The 23,949-nt window shown below is 39.9% G+C and overlaps 1 pseudogene; it reads left to right on the top strand.

Annotated features, from left to right (window-relative positions):
* Positions 1 to 14,115: 14,115 nt before the first annotated feature.
* LOC133758667 (POU domain, class 5, transcription factor 1-like) lies at positions 14,116 to 16,955 on the top strand (annotated as a pseudogene).
* Positions 16,956 to 23,949: the final 6,994 nt, after the last annotated feature.

Below are 23,949 nucleotides of genomic sequence, written 5' to 3'. Positions count from 1 at the left end.
GGGTAGGCTGGAGCCAAGGAGGAGCATTGTTTGATCTCCCATGTGGGTGTCAGGGGCCCAACCATTTGTGCCATCTTCTGCTATTTTTCCTAGTTTTTAAGAAGGGAGCTGTATTGGGGGTGGAGCAACTGGGACATGACCTGGCACCCATCACAGGTGGTAACTTTACCCACTAAGCCACAACACCTGCTCCCATTTAGGACATTTATTAATTTGTGAATGTTATACCACCTTTGCCTCGCTGGGATAAATCTCATTTTTTGGTTATGGTTTTTGACTCAGTTTGCTGGTATTTTGTTGAGAATTTTTATATCTACGTTCATCAAAGTTATAGGTCTATAGTTTTCATTTGTGTAGTGTCATTGTTGTGTTTTTGTATCAGAGTGATGCTGGCCTCATAAAAAGAGTTCAGTGAACAGTTTTTAAGGTATTTGAGTTAGTTCCTCTTTAAATGTTTTGTAGGATTCAGCAGTAAAGCTATCAGGTCCTGGACTTCTCCTTGATAGCTTTTGGTTTCTGCTTCAATCTCATTGCTTGTTATGGGTCTCTTTAGGGTTTCTGTGTATTCTTGATTTAAGTTTAATAGATTATATGCATGCAGAAAATTTTGTTTCTTCAAGGTATTCTAGTTTGTTTAACTTAGTTTTTCATAGTTTTTGATCCTTCATATTTCAGTAGGGTCAGTTGTAATGTCTCCTTTCTCATATCTAATTTTATTGGAGTTTTTTCTCTTTTTATTCTTTGTTAGTCTGGCTAAGGTTTTGTCTATTCTGTTTATCTTCTCAGAAAAACATCTTTTTTGTTTTGTTTCTCTTTTACTGTTTAAGTTTCAATTTCATTTATTTCTGCTCTGATTCTTATTATTTCTTGTCTTCTGCTGGTTTGGGTTTGTTCTTTTCTTTTTCTTTATAAAGATTTATTTATTTATTTGAAAGGCAGAGTTACAGAGACAGAGAGAGAGAGAGAGAGAGAGAGAGAGAGAGAGAAACCTTCCATCCACTGGTTCACTCCCCAAGTGGCCTGGGCCAGGCTGAAACCAGGAGCCAGAAGCTTCATCTAGGACTCCTACAAGGACTTGGGCCATCTTCTACTGCTTTCCCAGACTCATCAGTAGGGAGCTGGATCAGAAGGACTCCAACCAGCACCTATATGGGATGCCGGCACTGCAAACAATGATTTAATTCGCTGTTGCACAGCATTGGCCCCTGTTCTTGTTTTCTAAGTCTTTGAGATGCATCATTAGATTATTTATTTGAAACATTTCTTTTTTAAAATGTAAGTACTTAATGCTGTAAAATTCCCTCTTAACACTGCTGCTTTTGCTGTATCCCACAGGCTTTGATATGTTATGTTTTCATTTTCATTTTTTCAATAAAATTATTGATTTCATTTTTAATTTCTTCAATAACCCATTTGTCTTTCAGTAGCATATTGCTTTTTTAAAAAGGATTGTTTATTTATTTGAAAGGTGGAGTCACAGAGAGGCAAATGCAGGGCCCAAGCACCTAGGTAATCTTCCACTGCTTTTCCAGGCCATAGCAGAGAGCTGGATGGGAAGTGGAGCAGTCGGGACTTGAACCGGCAATTATACTGGATGCTGGCACTGCAGGCAGCAGCTTTACCTGCTATGCCACAATTCTGGCCCTTAGCATATTGCTTAATTTCCACATATTTGTCAATTTCCTTTTCTTCTTGTTCATTGCAAATAATTTTATTCCTTCATGATCTGAGAAGATACATGGTATAATTTCAGCCTTTTAAAATTTGCTGCAGTTTGATTTGTGCCTAATATATAGTCAATCCTAGAATATGTTGCATGTGCTGATGAGGAAAATGTATATTCCATAGTAGTTGAGTGAAATGTCCTGTAGATGTCTGTGAGGTCCATTTCTTCAATAGTATGGTTCAATTCCAATATGTCTTTGTAGATTTACTGTCTGGATGATCTGTCCATTGATCAGAGTGGAGTGTTGAACTCAACCAGTAATATTGTACTGGAGTCTATCTCTTCCATTATATCTAACGGATTTGCTGTGTATATCTGGGTGAATTTATATTGGATGTATATATATATTAATGATTGTTTTATCTTCTTGCTTAATTGTACCTCTAATCAAAATATGATTTCCTTCTTTGTCTCTTTTTACAGTTAATGATTTAAAGTCTCCTTTAGCTAATATAGGAGTAGCAACACCTACTTATTTTTTTATTTTAATTTGCCTGGTATAAAATTTTTCAGCACTTCTCATTTCAGTCTATCTGTATTTTAATTTGTGAACTGAATTATTTGTAGGTAGCATATAGTAGGGTTTTGTTTTTTTTTGTCCATTCAGCAATCCTAAATCTTTTGGCTGGGGAATTTAATCCATTTAAAGTAATGTCTGTCATTTTGCTGAGTGGTTATTGAATATACCTGCTCTGTTTGTGAATTTGGAGTATCATGTGTTTTCATGATGGTTACTTATGATGCAGGACTCCCTTCAGAATTTCTTGTAAGACTCATCTGTGTAGTAAAACTCATCTGGATTCTTTGTTTTTGTTTATCCTGGAATACCTTATTTGCCATCCACTTCTAAGGGATAACTGCACTGGATATAATATCCTTGGGTGGAAACCTTTTTCTTTTAAGACCTTTAATGTATCATCCTACTCTCTTCTGGCCTGTAGGGATTCTGCTGAGAAGTCTGCTGTTAGTCTAATTGGTTTTCCTTTATATACAACTCGACAATGTTTTTTTTAAGGATTCTTTCCTTCTCCTTAACTTTTGATACTTTAACTACAGAATGCCTTGGAGAATACCCTATTTGGTTGAGTCTGCTTTGCATCCTTTGCACTTGCTGTATCTGCATGTCCATGTCTCTTTCAAGATCCAGAAATTTTCAACTATTATTTCATTCAGCATATTCTCAATGCCTTTTTCTAGCTCTTCTTCTTTAGAATCCTCTATAGTAGAGATATTTAATCATTTACTGGTAGCTTACATTTCATGTAGACTTTCTTCATCCTTTTTAATTCGTTTGTCTTTATTCTTGTCTGATTGGGTTATTTCAAAATTCTTATCTTCAGTGTCAGTAATTCTTCCACTTGGCTATTCCCTGTTAAAGCTCTCATTAATATTTTTTTTATTTTACTGATTGAAAATTTAATCTAAAATTTCTGTTTGATTCTTCTTAATGACTTCTATATTCTTAGTAATATTTTCATTCATGTGTTTTCCTCTTTTCTTTGAGTTATCTGTCTATACTCTTTCGCATCACATTGAGTTTCCTTACAGTCACTACTTTGCATTCTATTTTTTGCATTTCAAAGATCGTCTTCAGATCAGAATCTAATTCTGGGGAACTATTGTGTTCTTTGGGATACATTGTGAACAAGATACCTTGCTTCTTCATGTTTACTGCTGCAGGTAATTCTCAGGAATAAGAGACTGCCAGTAATTTCTTGCTCATAATTCCTCTCAAAAGATAGAGCTTACTTCTTTTTTTGTTTTCTTTTGTCTTAATTGAGATTTTTATTTTCAGATCATGGCAGATTCACACATGCAGTTCTTAGAAGTAATAGAGAGATCCCATGTACTCTTACCTAGTTTTCTCAAACACTCTGAAATGATGACACCATATCATAACCAGGAAATTCACATAAAAAATCCACTGACTGTGTTTAGATTTCCCCACTTTTTTAAACTTTTATTTAATAAATAGAAATTTCCAAAGTACAACTTTTGGATTATAGCACCTTTTTCCACCCATAAACTCCCTCCCACTTGTAACCATCCCATCTCCCACTACCTTTCCCACCCCATTCACATGAAGATTCATTTTCAATTATCTTTATATACAGAATATCAATTTAGTAAATACTAAGTAAAGATTTTAACAGTTTGCACCCACACAGACACACGAAGTATAAAGTACTGTTTGAGTACTAGGTACACCAATAATTCACATAGTACAACACATTAAGGACAGAGATCCTACATGGGGAGTAAGTGCACAGTGACTCCTGTTGTTGATTTAACAATTGACACTCTTATTTATGGCGTCAGTAATCACCTGAGGCTCTTGTCATGAGCTTCCAAGGCTATGGAAGCCTCTTGAGTTCTCCAACTCCAACCTTATTTAGACAAGGCCATAGTCAAAGTGGAAGTTCTCTCCTCCAGAGAAAGGTATCTCCTTCTTTGATGGTCCATTCTTTCCACTGGGATCTCACTCATAGAGATCTTTCAGTTAGTTAGTTAGTTTTTTTTTTTTTTTTTTTGCCAGTGTCTCAGCTTTCCATGACTGAAAATACTCTCATGGGCTTTTTAGCCAGATCTAAATGCCTTAAGGGCTGATTCTGAGGCCAGAGTGCTGTTTAGGGCATCTTCCATTCTATGAGTATGCTGTGTATCCCACTTCCCATGTTGGATTGTACACTCCTTTTTAATTCTATCAGTTAGTATTAGCAGACACTAGTCTTGTTTATGTGATCCCTTTGACACTTAATCCTATCATTATGATCAATTATGAACTTAAACTAATCACTTTGACTAGTGAGATGGCATTGGTATATGCCACATTGATGGGATTGTATTGGAATCCCCTAGCACGTTTCTAACTCTAGCATTAGGGGTAAGTCGGATTGAGAATGTGCTGAACTGTGCATCTCCTCCCTCTCTTATTCCCACTCTTATATTTAACAGAGATCACTTTTCAGTTAAATTTAAACACCTAAGGATAATTGTGTGTTAAATAAAGAGTTCAACCAATGGTATTAAGTAAAACAAAAAAATACAAAAAGGAATAAAGTAATAAGTTGTTCATCTATAGTCAGTACAAGGACTGAGCAAGTCATTGTTTCTCTTAGTGTCAATTTCATTTAAACAGGTTTCTTTTTAGGTGCTCAGTTAGTTGTCACAGATCAGGGAGAACATATGGTATTTGTCCCTGTGGGACTGGCTTAATTCACTCAGCATGATGTTTTCCAGATTCTTCAATTTTGTTTCAAATGACCAGATTTCATTTTTTTACTGCTGTATAGTATTCTATAGAGTACATATCCCATAATTTCTTTATCCACTCTACTTTTGATAGGTATTTAGGTTGATTCCAGGTCTTAGCTATTGTGAATTGAGCTGCAATAAACATTAATGTGCAGACAGCTTTTTCCTTTGCCAATTTAATTTCCTTTGGGTCAATTCCAAGGAGTGGGATGGCTGGGTTGTATGGTAGGGTTATATTCAGGTTTCTGAGGAATCTCCACACTGATTTCCATAGTGGATTTACCAGTTTGCATTGTTGGTGGGTTTTAGTGTCCCTTTTCCCCCACATCCTCTCCATCTGTTGTTAGTAGATTTCTGAATGTGAGTCATTCTAACCAGGGTGAGGTGAAACCTCATTGTGGTTTTGATTTGCATTTCTCTGATTGCTAGTGATCCTGAACATTTTTTCATGTGCCTATTGGCCATTTGGATTTCTTCTTTTGAAAAATGTCTATTGAGGTCCTTGGCCCATCTCTTAAGTGGGTTGTTTGTTTTGTTGTTGTGGAGTTTCTTGATCTTATTGTAGATTCTGGTTATTTATCCTTTATCTGTTGCATAGTTTCCAAATATTTTTTTCCCATTCTGTTGGTTGCCTCTTCACTTTCCTACTGTTTCCTTAGCAGTATAGAAACTTCTCAATTTGATGTAATCCCCATTGTTAATTTTGGCTTTGACTGCCTGCGCCTCCAGAATCTTTTCCAAGAAGATTTGTGCCTATATCTTGCATGGTTTCCCGATGTTCTCTAATAATTTGATGGTGTCAGGTCATAGATTTAGATCTTTAATCCATGTTGAGTGAATTTTTGTGTAAGGTGAAAGGTAGGGGTCTTGCTTCATGCTTCTGTATGTGGAAATCCAGTTTTCCTAGCACCATTTGTTGAAGAGACTGTCCTTGCTCCAGGAATTGGTTTTAGATCCTTGATCAAATATAAGTTGGCCGTAGATGTTTGGATTGATTTCTGGTGTTTCTGTTCTGTTCCATTGGTCTATCCATCTGTTTCTGTGCCAGTACCATGCTGTTTTGTTTCTCTTCTACTAGATTTGGGTCCGGTTTGCTGCAGATTTTCTATATCATTGAGATGAATTGAAAGCTCATCTATTTGGTGCTTTTCCAATTTCTTGATGTAGGCACCTATTGATATAAACTTTCCTCTTAACACTGCTTTTGCTGTATCCCATAAGTTTTGGTATGTTGTGCTGTTATCCTCATTTACTTCCAGAAAGTTTTTGATTTCTCTTTTGATTTCTTCTATGACCCATTGTTCATTCAGGAGCATGTTGTTTAATCTCCATGTGTTTGCATATGCTCTAGGGATTCCTGAGTTGCTAATTTCCAGCTTTATTCCACTGTGGTTTGATAAGCTGCATGATATGATTTTAATTCTTTTGAATTTGCTGAGACTTGTTTTATGGCCTAGTATGTGGCCAATCCTAGAGTTGGTTTAATGTACCTCTGAGAAGAATCTGTATTCTCTAAGTTTAGGATGAAAACTTCTGTAGATATCTGTTAGATCCGTTTGGGCTATAATGTTGATTAAATATGCTGTTTTCTTGATATTCTGTCTGGGTGATCTGTCTATAGCTGACAGTTGAGTACTGAAGTCCCCCAGTCCTATTGTATTAGAGTCTAAGTCTTTCTTTAAAGTTCCTTAACATATCTTTTAAATAACCCTGTGCCCTGTAATTAGGTGCATATACGTTTATAATGGTTGCATCTTCCTGTTGAATTTATCCCTTAATCATTTTATAGTGCCCCTCTTTGTCTCTCTTAACAGTACTAGTGTTAAAGTTTATTTTGTCTGATATTAGAATGGCTACACCAGTTCTTTTTTTGTTTCTGTTGGCATGGAATATCTTTGTCCAACCTTTCACTTTCAGTCTGTATGTATCTTTGTTGGAAAGATGTGTTTCTTGTAAGCAGTAAATAGATGGGTTTTGTTCCTTAATCCATTCAACCAGTCTGTGGTATTAACTGGAGAGTTGAGGCCTTTTCCATTCAATGTGACTATTTTTTTTTTTTAAAGGCAGAGTGGATAGTGAGAGAGAGAGAGAGAGACAGAGAGAAAGGTATTCTTTTTCCATTGCTTCACTCCCCAATGGCCACTGCGGCCAGGGCACCGTGCTGATCCGAATCCAGGAGCCAGGTGCTTCTCCTGGTTTCCCAAGCAGGTGCAGGGTCCAAGGACTTGGGCCATCCTCCACTGCACTCCCAGGCCACAGCAGAGAGCTGGACTGGAAGAGGAGCAACTGGTACAGAATCCGGTGCCATGACCGGGACTAGAACCCGGTTTGCCGGCGCCAGAGGCAGAGGATTAGCCTATTGAGCCGTGGCGCCGGCCCAATGTGACTATTGATAAGTAGTGGCTTTGCTCTGCCATTTTTTCAAAGATATTATTTTTATTTTTTTATTTTTAAATTTTTGACAGGCAGAGTGGACAGTGAGAGAGAAAGAGAGATAGAGAAAAAGGTCTTCCTTTGCCATTGGTTCACCCTCCAATGGCCGCTGCGCTGCAGCTGGCGCACCGTGCTGATCCAAAGGCAGGAGCCAGGTGCTTCTCCTGGTCCCCCATGGGGTGCAGGGCCCAAGCACTTGGGCCATCCTCCACTGCACTCCCGGGCCACAGCAGGGAGCTGACCTGGAAGAGGGGCAACCAGGAAAGAATCCACCGCCCCACTGGGACTAGAACCTGGTGTGCTGGCGCCACAAGGCGGAGGATTAGCCTGTTGAGCCATGGCGCCGGCCTCAAAGATATTTCTAATATAAGCTTTAACTTTCCTGTGATCTTTTACTGGGAGGTTTTCTTCCTTTACCTTCTTTTGTATTGATGGATATGTTTTTGTGTTTCTGTGTGTAACAACACCTCTTTAAGCATCTTTTACAGTGCTGGAAAAGTGGTGACAAATTCTTTCAATTTCTATTTGCTATGAAAGGTCTTTATTTCTCCTTTATTCACAAATGAGAGCTTTGCAGGATATAATATTCTGGGCTGGCAGTTTTTTTTTTTCTCTTAGTACTTGGGCTGTATCTCGCCATTCCCTCCTAGCCTGTAGGGTTGCTGATGAGAAGTCTGTTGTGAATCTAATTGGCGATCCTCTGAGAGTAATCTGATGTTTCTCTCTTGCACATTTTAGAATCTTTTCTGTGTGTTTCACTGTGGTGAGTTTGATTACAATGTGTCTTGCTGAGGATCTCTTTTGGTCATGTTTATTGGGGGTTCTATGTGATTCCGGTACTTGGATGTCTCTTTCCTTCTCCAAACCCAGAAAGTTTTCTGCTAGTATCTCTCTAGAAAGTCCTTCTAATCCTTTCTGTCTCTCCATGCCTTCAGGAACTCCTAGAACCCAAATATTGGGTTTTTAATAGTATCCTTAGATTCCCAACAATATTTTTTAGATTTCTAATTTCTTCTTCTTTTCTTTGGTTTGACTGCATACATTCCTGTGCCCTTTTTGTTTTGTTTTGTATTTATTTATTTATTTATTTTTACTTAGTAAATATAAATTTCCAAAGTACAGTTGATGGGCTACAATGGCTTCCTCCCCCCATAATTTCCCTCCCACTCGCACCCTTCCCATCTCCCACTCCCTCTCGCGTTCCATTCACATCAAGATTCATTTTCAATTATCTTTATATACAGAAGATTGATTTAGTATATATTAAGTAAAGATTTCATCAGTTTACACCCACACAGAAACACAAAGTGTAAAATACTGTTTCAGTACTAGTTATAGCATGGCTTCACATTGGAGAACACATTAAGGACAGATCCCACATGAGAAATAAGTACACATTGACTCCTGTTGTTGACTTAACAATTTGACACTCTTGTATATGGTGTCAGTAATCTCCCTAGGCTCTAGTCATGAGTTGCCAAGGCTATGGAAGCCTTTAGAGTTTGCTGACTTTGATCTTATTCCGATAGGGTCATAGTCAAAGTGCAAGTTCTCTCCTCCCTTCAGAGAAAGGTACCTCCTTCTTTGATGGCCCCGTTCTTTCCACTGGGATCTCACTTGCAGGGATCATTCATTTAGGTCTTCTTCTTTTTTTTTTCCAGAGTGTCTTGGCTTTCCATGCCTACAATACTCTCATGGGCTCTTCAGCCATATCTGAATGCCTTAAGGGCTCATTCTGAGGCCAGAGTGCTATTTAGGACATCTGCCATTCTATGAGTCTGCTGTGTATCCCACTTCCCATGATGGATCGTTCTCTCCCTTTTTGATTCTATCAGTTAGTATTAGCAGAAACTAGTCTTGTTTGTGTGACCCCTTTGACTGTTAGACCTATCAGTGTGATCAATTGTGAACTGAATTTGATCACTTGGACTAGTGAGATGGCATTGGTACATGCCACCTTGATGGGATTGTATTGGAATCCCCTGGCACATTTCTAACTCCACCATTTGGGGCAAGTCTGATTGAGCATGTCCCAAATTGTTCTTCTCCTCTCACTCTTATTCCCATTGTTACATTCAACAGGGATCAATTTTCAGTTGAAATTAAGAATAATTGTGTGTTAATTACAGAGTTCAACCAATAGTACTAGAACAAAACAAAGAAAAAAACGAAAATGGATAAAGTATTACATTGTACAACAGCAGTCAGGACTAGAGCTGATCAAGTCACTGTTTCTCATAGTGCCCATTTCACTTCAACAGGTTTCCCCTTTGGTGCTCAGTTTGTTGTCGCTGATCAGGGAGAATATATGATATTTGTCTCTTTGGGACTGGCTTAATTCACTCAGCATGATGTTTTCCAGATTCCTCCATCTTGTTGCAAATGACTGGGTTTCATTGTTTTTTACTGCTGTATAGTAGTCTATAGAGTACATGTCCATAATTTCTTTATCCACTCTACTGTTGATGGGCGTTTGGGTAGGTTCCAGGTCTTAGCTATTGTGAATTGAGCTACAATAAACTTTAATGTGCAGATGGCTTTTTTATTAGCCAATTTAATTTCCTTTGGGTCAATTCCAAGGAGTGGGATGGCTGGGTTGTATGGTAGGGTTATATTCAGGTTTCTGAGGAATCTCCACACTGATTTCCATAGTGGATTTACCAGTTTGCATTCCCACCAACAGTGGGTTAGTGTCCCTTTTCCCCACATCCTCGCCAGCATCTATTGTTGGTAGATTTCTGAATGTGAGCCATTCTAACCGGGGTGAGGTGAAACCTCATTGTGGTTTTGATTTGCATTTCCCTGATTGCTAGCCATCCTGAACATTTTTTCATGTGTCTGTTGGCCATTTGGATTTCTTCTTTTGAAAAATGTCTATTGAGGTCCTTGGCCCATCTCTTCAGTGGGTTGTTTGTTTTGTTGTTGTGGAGTTTCTTGATCTCATTATATATTCTGCTTATCAACCCTTTATCTGTTGCGTAGATTGCAAATATTTTTTCCCATTCTGTCGGTTGCCTCTTCACTCTCCTGACTGTTTCTTTTGCAGTACAGAAACTTCTCAGTTTGATGCAATCCCAATAGTTAATTTTGGCTTTGACTGCCTGTGCCTCCAGGGTCTTTTCTAGGAAGTCTTTGCAGGTCCCAATATCTTGCAGAGTTTCTCCAATGCTCTCTAATAATTTGATGGTGTCAGGTAGTAGATTTAAGTCCTTAATTCATGTTAAGTGAATTTTCGTGTAAGGCGAAAGGTAGGGGTCTTGCTTCATGCTTCTGCATGTGGAAATCCAATTTTCCCAGCACCGTTTATTGAATAGACTATCCTTACTCCAGGGATTGGTTTTGGATCTTTGATCAAATATAAGTTGGCTGTAGATGTTTGAATTGATTTCTGGTGTTTCTATTCTGTTCCATTGGTCTATCCATCTGTTTCTGTACCAGTACCATGCTGTTTTGATAACAACTGCCCTGTAGTATGTCCTGAAATCTGGTATTGTGATTCCTCCAGCTTTGTTTTTGTTGTACAAGATTACTTTGGCTGTTCGAGATCTCCTGTGTCTCCATATGAATTTCAGCATCATTTTTTCCAGATCTGAGAAGAATGTCTCGGTATCTTGATTGGTATCACATTGAATCTGTAAATTGCTTTTGGGAGAATAGACATTTTGATGATATTGATTCTTCCAATGCATGAGCATGGAAAATTTCTCCATTTTTTGGTATCCTCTTCTATTTCTTTCTTTAAGGTTTTGTGATTTTCATTGTAGAGATCTTTAATGTCCTTTGTTAAGTTTTTTCCAAGGTATTTGATTGTTTTTGTGGCTATTGTGAATGGGATTGATCTTAGAAGTTCTTCCTCAGCTGTGGCATTGCCTGCATATACAAAGGCTGTTATTTTTTGTGCATTGATTTTATAGCCTGCTACTTTGCCAAACTCTTCTATGAGTTCCAATAGTCTCTTAGTAGAGTTCTTTGGGTCCCCTAAATAGAGAATCATATCATCTGCAAGGAGGGATAGTTTGAGTTCTTCCTTACAAATTGTATCCCTTTAATTTCTTTTTCTTGCCTAATGGCTCTTGCTAAAACTTCCAGAACTATATTGAATAGCAGTGGTGAGAGTGGGCATCCCTGTCTGGTACCAGATCTCAGTGGAAATGAATTTGTTTTTGAGAACTTGTTAATATTCTTATCAATTTTTTGAGATCCACTTCTTGCATTTCTTCTATCTCTTCATCTTCATAATCTTGGCTTGGGGTGTCTTGTTCATTTTGGGGTATCATAGTGACTTCCTTGTTCTTGTTACCTTGGTTTTTGTATTTGTTGTTTGGCATATTGGAGATATTTTTTTGTTTCTTTGCTGTGGTGTTTTTTCTTGTTATACCATGAATCTAGATTAAGTGTACTGTCTGCTTTTGATGGAGTCTTAGAGGCTTGAGATGGGCGTGGTCTGAGAGCTCTGTTTGGTTCCTCAGTGTTAAGGGTGTGTCAAAGGTGACACTCCCAGGTTAGGTGCGGTAAATCTCTCTTTCTTTTTTCAATTCAAAGGAAGTACTTCCGCGCAGCTGAGCGGAATTGGTGGTAGTTAGCAGGCGAATGATATATCCACAGGAGCCAGAGATTGGAAGCTCTTTCCCAAGGACCACACAGGGAATTCTGCTGCCCTCAGTGTGGGCTCCAATTCTCCTGCAGTCTCCCACTGGGTTGCCAAGTTAGATCCTAGTCTCCTGTTATTTCACCCCTCCCCCCAGAGTCAGGTTTTTCTGCTAGGCTCAGGGCCGGTGCAGACCTGAGGTCGCCCTGCTTATGACGTATGTCCAAAATGGCGCCTGCTCTTTGTCTTGCTCGCCTTTGAGAGGTGAGCGGAGAGAGAGAAACTCGTGTCCGTATAGGTCACTTTTTTTTTTCCTCTCTCTTCTTCTAGTTAGCTTGGTGAACTTCTCCCCACAGAGTTTCAAGCCTCATTCCCTCTAGTCTCCTCTTTCCACTTGCCCACTGGTGTCTCAGGCTGTTGAGGTTCGGCTCACCTCGCATTCCAGCGCTGGTGTGTTGAGTCTGCCGCTGGTGTCCCGAACTTGGGCTCCCACGCTCTCCATGCAGGTCCACTGTGAATCACTAGTTCCAGAAGAGTTTCCTCTGCTATTTCTTCCCCTACTCTTCCTTGAACCTGCAGTTATCTTCACTTTTATTAAACTGTCTCTTCCCGGACTATCAGTGTGCTCCCTTCCTATTCCGTCATCTTGACGCTCTCCTTCTTTTTTTTAAATTTATTTATTTTTATTTTTTGTGTGTGTGTGGTTTTTTTTTTGTGTGTGTGTGTGTTTTGACAGGCAGAGTGGACAGTGAGAGAGAGAGACAGAGAGAAAGGTCTTCCTTTGCCGTTGGTTCACCCTCCAATGGCCACCGCGGCTGGCGCGCTGCAGCTAGCGCACTGCACTGATCCAAAGGCAGGAGCCAGGTGCTTCTTCCTGGTCTCCCGTGCGGGTGCAGGGCCCAAACACTTGGGCCATCCTCCACTGCACTCCTGGCCCATAGCAGAGAGCTGGCCTGGAAGAAGGGCAACCGGGACAGAATCCGGCGCCCTGACCGGGACTAGAACCTGGTGTGCTGGCGCCACTAGGCAGAGGATTAGCCTGTTGAGCCATGGCGCCGGCCTGTGCTCTGTCTTCTAATTCTGATATTCTGTCTTCTGCCTCACTGGTTCTGTTTTTAAGGCTCTCAAATGTGTTTTTCATTTGTTCTATTTAATTCTTCACTTAATTTTGGTTTCTCTTCACTATCACAATTTCATGTTCTACTAGTTTCTTCATTTCATTTTGATTCCTCCTTAAGATTTCATTTTCACAAGAGATATTTTCTGTTCTGTCCTCTATGGATTTCTGCAGTTCATGCATTGGTTTTTGAGAACTTCTAAATGTTCTTATCATAAATTTTTTGAAATCCATATCTTGCATTTCTTCTATCTCATCATCTTCATAATCTTGTATTGGAGTGTCTTGTTCATTTGGGGGCATCATAATGTCTTCCTTGTTCTTGTTTCCTTGTTTTCTGCATTTGTTGCTTGGCATTGTGGAGATATACATTGGTTTCTTCTTTTTTTTTCTCACTGTGGTGACTTTTCTTATTATACTATGACTCTAGATTAAGTCGATTGTCTGCTTTGGTGAATCTCTAGAGGCTTGTTGTGGGTGTGGCCAGAGAGTTCTGTTTAGTTCTTCAGGGTTAAGGGGGTGCCAAAGGTGACACACCCAGGTTTGGGATGGTATATCTTCTCTCTCTCTCTCTCTCTCTCTCTTTAATTCAGAAGGGAAGTAATTCTGCTCAGCTGAGCTCTTCTGCTTGATGGTGATCAGTGCCTGAGTGCTAGGCCCAGTGGGTATAGTATTTGTCTGCTCTCTCCCAAGGACCAAACAAAGGATCTGTGCAGTCCTCAGTGTAAGCTCAAATTCCCCTGCAATATCTCTCACCGGGTAGCCAAAACTGCTCGAATTTGTGGTGTCTCCCACTAAGAATACCATGTTTCAGCCACACTGTGAGTTCTCCCACATACCCTCAGTTTTTTCTTTTTTTCACAGTCCCAGTTCATAAGCTCCACACATTCACTAGGTCTTTGTCTCCTGTTGTTTCTTTCCACCAGAGTCAGGTTTTTCTGCTTGGCTGAGGGCTGGCACAGCCCCGATCTGGTGCAGCTGTTATATATGTCCAAAATGGCACCTACTCTGTTTGTCTTACCCGCCTTTGTAAGGTGAGTGGAGAGAGAGAATTGTGTCTGTACCGGTCTCTTGTCCTTTTTTTTTTTCTCTCCTCCAGTTAGGCTCGTGTACTTTCCCCATGGAGCATCAAGCCTCGTTCCCTCTAGGCTCTTCCTGCCGCTTCCCCGCCAGTGTCTCAGGCTACTGCAGTTTTGCCTCACCTCACTTTTCAGTGCTGGTGTATAGACTTGGCAGCTGAGCTCCCGAGCTGTGGGCCCCCATGCCCTCCACGTAGGTCCACCATGTCCCTCTAATTCCGGAAGAGTTTCTTCTGCAGTTTTTTCCCTAATTCTTCCCTGAGACTGCAGTATCTCCACTTTTATTAAACTATCTTTTCCTGGACTATCAGTGAGCTCCCTCCCTATTCTGCCATCTTGGAACCCCTAGAGCTTACTTCTTCAAACTTAGTAAGGGGTAATCTACTCCTTGTGTGTGCTAATTAGAATCATATATATATATATATATATATATATATATATATATATATATATAATGTATCTTTATTAGGCTGAATTGTGTACTCCCAAATTCCCATCTACCTGAAACCCTACAATATGACTGTGTTTAGGAATAGGGTCTATAGCTTTGTAATTAGTTAAGTTAAAATAAGGTCTTGTTGGAGTAGAATTGTCCCTAATACAATAATTAACCTACAGATATGCAGAGGGAAGAGGGCAATATAGCAGTAGCTGCATTAACTGGAATTAGACTACTAAGAGCCGAGAAACACTAAGGACTGTTGTCAGCCACAGAAGCCAGATGAGACAAATAAAGACGGCATCTCTAGAGCTTTCATAGAGATCTTGGCCCTGCAGATGCCATGACTTCACACTTTTACCCTCCAGACTTGTATGAAAATAAATTTATGTCATTGTAAGCCACCAAATTTTGGAAGCTTTGTTGCAATAGCCTTAGGAAACTGATACAACAGTGTAATGTGAATAGCATCTTATCTTTGACAAATAACAGTGACAAATAAAGGGAGTGGATTCTTGTCATCTTTGTCCTATTCTGTTGGCTAGAAAGAAGTCACAGGTTCCTCCTACCATGAAGGATGGCTTCACATAGAAAAGCAAATTGCAAGGCATTATGTATTTGCCACATAAATGTGAGTTTATAATATTTTATCTTGTGAAAGTGAACCCTCTATTATGTAAGGACAGAATTAGGCAGTTGCCTCTATTCACAATCTCTATTTCAAATGCAAAAGCATTAAATCAAAAAATTTCAGTTTGATATTTTTTAAGCGGTGGATATTTTAATTAAAGCCAATCAGTGCTGACATTTAATTGTGTTCTTATTTGCCTTTTTTAAAAATGAGCTTGATTACACAGTGGCTGTAAGTTATTTTGAAGATGATAATTAGTTAATAATTTAAAAGTATAAAGCAGATAAATAGAGATGTGTACTATCTACTCTCTTAAAAACATAATTAAACCCCCCCCCCCCATTTTTTTTGCCAGGCAGAGTGGACAGTGAGAGAGAGAGAGACAGAGAGAAAGGTCTTCCTTTTGCCGTTGGTTCACCCTCCAATGGCCGCTGCGGCCGGCGCGCTGAGGCCTGCGCACCGCGCTGATCCAAAGGCAGGAGCCAGGTGCTTCTCCTGGTCCCCCATGGGGTGCAGGGCCCAAGCACTTGGGCCATCCTCCACTGCACTCCCGGGCCATAGCAGAGAGCTGGCCTGGAAGAGGGGCAACTGGGACAGAAGTCCCAGCGGGACTAGAACCCGGTGTGCTGGCGCTGCCAGGCGGAGGATTAGCCTGTTTAGCCATGGCACCGGCCTTAACCCCCCTTTTACCAGGCCCCCAAGTCAGGACACCTGGCTTCAGACTTTGGTGGTGATAGGCCGGGAGCACTTGAGCCAGGCTGGGTGGATGCTTGGGCCTGGCTGAGCTTCCATAGCCCTCCTGGTGGCCCCGTCATCCAGCCCAGGGTTGTACTGGACGCCGAGGTGTGGGGGGGATTCCCGCATGCCTGCTTCCCTCTGACTTGTGTGGAGCTGCTGTGGGGCTCATGCCTCAAGGCAGCCTGGAGACGACTCAGCCGGTGGGCGAGGCAGGGGCAGGCGTGGGGAGTATTTGGAGGGCCCTCCCCTAATCCCTGCGCTGCCCCTCCTGGTGCCGTGAAGCTGGAGCAAAACCCCCAGGAGTCCCAGGACATCAAAGTTCTACCGAAGCTCCTGAAGCAGAAGAGGATCACTCTAGGCTACACTCAGGCTGACATGGAGCCTCACCCTGGGGGTGCTCTTTGGAAAATTGTTCAGCCAAAAGCGCATCTGCTGATTTGAGGCCCTTCAGCTCAGTTTCAAGAACGTGTGTAAGCTGCGGCTTCTACTTCAGAAGTGGGTGGAAGAGGCCAGCAACAATGAAAACCTTCAGATTTGCAAAGCAGAGACCCTAGTGCAGGCCGGGAAGAGAATATGAACGAGTATGGAGAACTGAGTGAGAGGCAACTTGAGGAACATGGTCCTGCAGTGCTGGGATCCCACACCGCAGCAGATCAGCCACATGGCCCAGCAGCTGGGGCTCATGAAGAACGTGGTTCAAGTGTGGTTCTGTAACCTGCACCAGAAGGGCAAACAATCAAGCAGTGACTGTTCTCAACAAGAGGATTTTGAGGCTGCTGGCTCTTCCTTCTCAGGGGGGCCTATGTCTTTTCCTCTGGCACCGGGCCCCCATTTCATTACCCCGGGCTATGGCAGCCCTTACTTCAACTTGCCAGTGCCCTTCCCTGAGGAGGAAGCCTTCCCCTCTGTGCCTGTCCCTGCTCTGTGCTCCTCCATGCATTCAAATTGAGCTGCCTGCCCTTCCCAGGAACCCGGGGTGGGGGCAGAGGTCAGGGGAGACGCTAGGGAAAGAGAACCTGGAGTCAGGGCTTTGGAGATTCAGTTCTTCATTTCACTAAAGAAGGCATCAGAAACACAAAGGGTAGGGCAAGGAGTTTTGGGGAACTGGTCGGAGAGAAGATGAAATTCAATGATGCTCTTGATTCTAATACCACATCACTTTGTTTTTAAATAAAGAAGCCTGAGACATAATGGAAAAAAAGGCATCATTAACCTTCTGAGATGTTGGCCAATTGGCTCTATTCCATTGAGTAACTTCCATATATTTCGGCCTTGTACAAGCATGTGAGTAAAGTTTAGTAAATATTTACTATTTCCACTAAGAAAATTGTATAGTTCAAGGAAAATTGAGACTGATCAGGTAGCAAAATCATTGCCTTCAGATAACTATATTTAGCATAAACTTAAAAGATTCCACCAATATTTATTAGATTTCAGAGACCTTCATTGTAAGGACAGGAAGAACCAAAAAGAAAGGCGGTCACTCTATTTGACTATAGCTACTCTGTGGTTTTCATATTAGGTCTGCAACCCAAACCTTTGCAGATCGTATGCAATGCATTCAGATTTGTTAACTAATATTATAATGCATCTCTGGTATTTTCCAAAGGATTTCTTTGCAGGCTGTCAGACAGACATGTGTTTTTCTTTGGGAACTGCAATAGTGTTCCCTTTATAGGATAGATTTCAACCCTAGTCCACCTTGGGGAAAAATAAATTTTTCTCTGCATATGACCTTAGTATATATCATGTTTTATAACTATTTTGGATATATGTCCCTGTACATGTTGAATATTCTCTGGGATTCAAACTTTCCTTTCAGAGACAGTTTGTTTAAAACTCTATTTAGGATTGTAAAAGATAGAGGCTTACACACATCTTTACATGGTACTGTCAAAATTGGGTTCCCTGAGCTGTTCTTGGTTTTATAAAGACCATAATTAAAATTCCCTTTCTTGCCAAATTCCCATCTTTAGCACTGCATCAATAATTCTTTAGGGTATTAGTATTTATACTGTTATAAAGAGGTAATAATTTTTGTAATTCCAGAAATTATTTGGTTAATATCAAACATGGAAATGCAAATTGCATTTTAGATCTTATAGCTTAGAATTGCCCTGTAATGTTATTGAGTGGAATTGCTTCATTCAAAGAAGTACATATGGTCAAATTTTCAGGCTCTGAATTTTAGCAAATGAAATAAATCATTCTATAGTTCCTTGATGAAACTTAGATAGTCAAAGCTAGCATTTCTACTTTGAGTTTTCTAGATTTGATTGTTCCATGATGTAGGTAAAAGATCCTGTAGATAGGGATTTGCATTGTGGTGTAGTAGATAAAGCTACTGTTGACGATGCTGATATCTGATACGGGTGCCAGTTTGTGTCCTGGCTGCCCCACTTCTGATCTAGCCCCCTGCTAATGGCCTGGGAAAAGCAATGGAAGATGATCCAGGTACACGGGAGACCTGGATAAAACTCCTGGCTTCTGGTTTCAGCCTGGCTTAGCCCTGCCTTTGTGGCCACTTTGGTAGTAAAATAGCAGATAGATGCCCCCCCCCAACGGATTTTAAAAATAAACAAACAAACAAACAATTCTAGCTCTTCTTGGCCTTTTGGCTAGGATCAAGTGTGTAATCTTTAATCCTATGAATAAAATCACAAGCTATGGAGTCAGTTTACCTGTGTTAATAATTCAAGCTCTGGCAGTTTTAGCTATACAGTGGAATAGTATGATACATTGTAGGGAATATGTAGTGATGAAATAATGAAAAAGAAAAGTGCCATATGTTTTCTCTGATCTGTGGTAACAATACAAAAAGCATAATGTATATTAGCAAAACAGACATTTTGAAAGCTGATTATTGTCTACAGCCCTTGTCTTTTGTTGTAGATCAGTGTTTCTGTTGTTGTGGACCAGTGTTTTGTTTTTTTTCCCCTTAATTTTTACTGAATTCTTTACTTAGTGGAGTGATCATCTTATGATTATAAGATAAACTGTAAAAATAAGGAAATAAGGTAAATTGTATAGTATGGATCCTTGTATAGTATGGATCCATATACTCAATATATGCTAACGAAAAAGTAGCAAAAAAAATGAAATGTCAGCTGAACCCTCATGTCCACGTATCTGTGAAGCAAACTTATGCTTGGCAGAAATTTGCAAATGACCTTGAGTTTTCTTTGGCCTGTAATACTTTGATACCAGCCATCCAGGAAGGAAAGAAAAATCATTCACTTTTCACTGAGTACATATCACATGATGTGCTTTGCATTGTGGGTCTCAATCAAATTCTAAGAATCTGTGAGCTATCCTTATTTTAAAAAGAAAATGAAAGTAAAATAATTATGATAAATCACAGAGCTTTGATATAAATCCACATCTGATTCCCTAATCCAATGTGTTCTACCATGCTACCTCTCAAAAGGCAAAGTCCCCTGAAACACATTAATTTCTGTACACTATAAAGAGAGACATATGAAAACAGAGAGTGAGGATGATTTATTTTTTTTTATTAAACTTTTATTTAATGAATATAAATTTCCAAAGTACAGCTTATGGGTTACAATGGCTTCCCCCTCCCAAAACTTTCCTCCCACCCACAACCCTCCCCCCTCCCGCTCCCTCTCCCCTTCCTATCACATCATGATTCATTTTCAATTCTCTTTGTATACAAAAGATCAGTTTAGTATATATTAGGTAACGATTTCAACAGTTTGCCCCCATATAGCAACACAAAGTGAAAAGAAAAGAAAAAAAAATACTGTTGGAGTACTAGTTATAGCATTAAATAAGGGTGTACAGCACATTAAAGACAGAGATCCTACATAATATATATATATTTTTAAATTAATTAATTTTCTATGCCATTTCCAATTTAACACCAGTTTTTTTTTTTTTCATTTCCAATTATCTTTATATACAGAAGATCGATTCAGTATGTAATTAGTAAAGATCTCATCAGTTTGTACCCACGCAGAAACACAAAGTGTAAAAATACTGTTTCAGTACTAGTTACAGCATCACTGCACATTAGACAACACATTAAGGACAGATCCCACATGGGATGTAAGTACACAGTGACTCCTGTTGCTGACTTAACAATTTGACACTCCTGTTCATGGCGTCAGTAATCTCCCTAGGCTCTAGTCATGAGTTGCCAGGGCTATGGAAGCCTTTAGAGTTCGCTGACTTTGATCTTGTTCCGATAGGGTCATAGTCAAAGTGGAAGTTCTCTCCTCCCTTCGGAGAAAGGTACCTCCTTCTTTGATGGCCCCGTTCTTTCCACTGGGATCTCACTCACAGAGATCTTTCATTTAGGTCTTCTTCTTTTTTTTTCTTTTCCATGGTATCTTGGCTTTCCATGTCTACAATACTCTCATGGGCTCTTCAGCCAGATCCGAATGCCTTAAGGGCTGATTCTGAGGCCGGAGTGTTGTTTAGGACATCTGCCATTCTATGAGTCTGCTGTGTATCCCACTTCCCATGTTGGATCTTTCTCTCCTTTTTTGATTCTATCAGTTAGTGTTAGCAGACACTTGTCTTGTTTGTGTGATCCCTTTGATTTTTAGACCTGTCTAAGCCATCGAATGTGAACTGAAATTGATCACTTGGACTAGCGAGGTGGCATTGGTACATGCCACCTTGATGGGATTGTATTGGAATCCCCTGGCACATTTCTAACTCCTTCATTTGGGGCAAGACTGATTGTGCATGTCCCAAACTGTGCATCTCCTCCCTCTCTTTTTCCACTCTTAAATTTAACAGGGATCACTTTTCAGTTAAAATTTAAACACCTAAGAATAATTGTGTGTTATTTACAGAGTTTAACCACTAGTACTAGAACAACTACAACAACAACAAATACTAAAAAGGATAAAGTATTACATTGTACAACAGCAGTCAGGACAAAAGCTGATCAGGTCATTGTTTCTTATAGTGTCCATTTCACTTCAGCAGGTTTCCCCTTTGGTGCTCAGTTAGTTGTCGCCGATCAGGGAAAACAAATGAAATTTGTCTCTTTGGGACTGGCTTAATTCACTCAGCATGATGTTTTCCAGATCCCTCCATCTTGTTTCAAATGACTGGGTTTCATTGTTCCTTACTGCTGTATAGTATTCTATGGAGTACATGTCCCATAATTTCTTTATCCAGTCTACTGTTGATGGGCATTTGGGTTGGTTCCAGGTCTTAGCTATTGTGAATTGAGCTGCAATAAACATTAATGTGCAGATGGCTTTTTTATTAGCCAAATTAATTTCCTTTGGTCAATTCCAAGGAGTGGGATGGCTGGGTTGTATGGTAGGGTTATGTTCAGGTTTCTGAGGAATCTCCAGACTGACTTCCATAGTGGATTTACCAGTTTGCATTCCCACCAACAGTGGGTTAGTGTCCCTTTTCCCCACATCCTCGCCAGCATCTATTGTTGGTAGATTTCTGGATGTGAGCCATTCTCACCGGGGTGAGGTGAAACCTCATTGTGGTTTTGATTTGCATTTCTCTGATTGCTAGTGATCTTGAACATTTTTTCATGTGTCTATTGGCCATTTGGATTTCCTCTTTTTAAAAATGTCTATTGAGGTCCTTGGCCCATCTCTTTAGTGGGTTGTTTGTTCTGTTGTTGTGGATTTTCTTGATTTCTTTGTAGATTCTGGTTATCAACCCTTTATCTGTAGTATAGTTTGCAAATATTTTTTCCCATTCTGTCAGTTGCCTCTTCACTTTCCTGACTGTTTCTTTCGAAGTACAGAAACTTCTCAATTTGATGCAATCCCAAATGTTAATTTTGGTTTTGACTGCCTGTGCTTCTGGGGTCTTTTCCAAGAAGTCTTTGCCTGTACCTATATCTTGCAGGGTTTCTCCAATGCTCTCTAATAATTTGATGGTTTCGGGCCGTAGATTTAAGTCTTTAATCCACGTTGAGTGAATTTTTGTGTAAGGTGAAAGGTATGGGTCTTGCTTCAAGCTTCTGCACATGGAAATCCAATTTTCCCAGCAACATTTATTGAATAGACTGTCCTTATTCCAGGGATTAGTTTTGGATCTTTGATCAAATATAAGTTGGCTGTAGATGTTTGGATTGATTTCTGGTGTTTCTATTCTGTTCCATTGGTCTATCCATCTGTTTCTGTACCAGTACCATGCTATTTTGATAACAACTGCCCTGTAGTATGTCCTGAAATCTGGTATTGTGATGCCACCAGCTTTGTTTTTGTTGTACAAGATAGCTTTGGCTATTCGAGGTCTTCTGTGTCTCCATATGAATTTCAGCATCATTTTTTCCAGATCTGAGAAGAAGGTCTTTGGTATCTTGATCTTCTGTCCTGATGATCTGTCTGTCTCTGAGAGTGGAGTATTGAAGTCCCCCAGTACTATTGTATTGGGGTCTAAGTCTCCCTTTAAGTCCCTTAACAAGTCTTTTAAATAAGCTGGTGCCCTGTGATTCGGTGCATATACATTGATAATTGTTATATCTTCCTGTTGAATGGATCCCTTAATCATTAAATAGTGTCCCTCTTTGTCTCTCCTGACAGTTTTTGTGGTAAAGTTTATGTTGTCCGATATTAAGATGGCTACGCCCGATCTTTTTTCATTTCTGTTGGCATGGTATATCTTTTTCCAGCCTTTCACTTTCAGTCTGTATGGATCATTGTTGGAAAGATGAGTTTCTTGTAAGCAGCAAAAAGATGGGTTTTGTTCCTTAACCCAATCAGCCAATCGGTGTCTTTTAACTGGACAGTTCAAGCCATTAACATTCACTGTGACTATTGAGAAGGAGTAACTTTGCCCTGCCATTTGCCAAAGATATTTTCTAATATCTGGTTTGAGATTCCTGTGATCTTTTGCTGTGAGGTTTCCTTCCTTTACCTTCCTTCATATTGGCTACCGTGTTTCTGTGTTTCTGTATGTAATACATCTTTAAGCATCTTTTGCAGGGCTGGACGAGTGGCGACAAATTCTTTCAATCTCTGTTTGCTGTGAAAGGTCTTTATTTCACCTTCATTCACAAATGAGAGCTTTGCAGGATATAATATTCTGGGCTGGCAGTTTTTCTCTCTTAGTACCTGGACTGTATCTCGCCATTCTCTCCTGGCTTGTAGGGTTTCTGATGAGAAGTCAGCTGTGAGTCTAATTGGAGATCCTCTGAGAGTAATCTGGCGTTTCTCTCTTGCACATTTTAGGATCTTTTCTTTGTGTTTCACTGTGGTGAGGATCTCTTTTGGTCATGTTTATTAGGGGTTCTATGAGCTTCCTGTATTAGGATGCCTCTGTCCTTCTCCAAACCTGGGAAATTTTCTGCTAGTATCTCACTAAAAAGGCCTTCTAATCCTTTCTCCCTTTCCATGCCTTCAGGTACTCCTAGAACCCGAATGTTGGGTTTTTTAATAGTATCCTGTAGATTCCTGACAGTATTTTTTAGATTTCTGATTTCTTCTTCTTTTGTTTGATTTGACTGTTTCCTTTCCTGTTCTTTGTCTTCTAATTGCGATATTCTCTCTTCTGCTTCACCCATTCTGTTTTTAAGGCTCTCTAATGTGTTTGCCATTTGATCTATTGAGTTCTTCATTTCATTGTGGTTTTTTGTCACTATCTCAGTTTCCTGTTCTACTAGTTGTTTCATTTCATTTTGATTTCTCCTTAATATTTCATTTTCACAGGAGAGATTTTCTATCTTGTCCATTAAGGATTTCTGTAGTTCAAGAATTTGTTTTTGAGAACTTCTTAATGTTCTTATCAATTTTTTGGGATCTGCTTCTTGCATTTCCTCTATCTCTTCATCTTCATAATCTTGCATTGGCATGTCTTTCTCATTTGGGGGCGTCATAGTGTCTTCCTTGCTCTTGTTACCTCGGCTTCTATGTTTGTTGTTTGGCATGTTGGAGATAATTTATGTTTTTTTTTTTTTTTGACTCAGTTGGGAGTGGAGTTGAGGGTAGTTGAAA

Source organism: Lepus europaeus, chromosome 4 (genome assembly GCF_033115175.1).
Source record: "Lepus europaeus isolate LE1 chromosome 4, mLepTim1.pri, whole genome shotgun sequence".
In the NCBI taxonomy this organism is placed as follows: Eukaryota; Metazoa; Chordata; class Mammalia; order Lagomorpha; family Leporidae; genus Lepus; species Lepus europaeus.
This window is presented reverse-complemented; position numbering and strand designations above follow the sequence as displayed.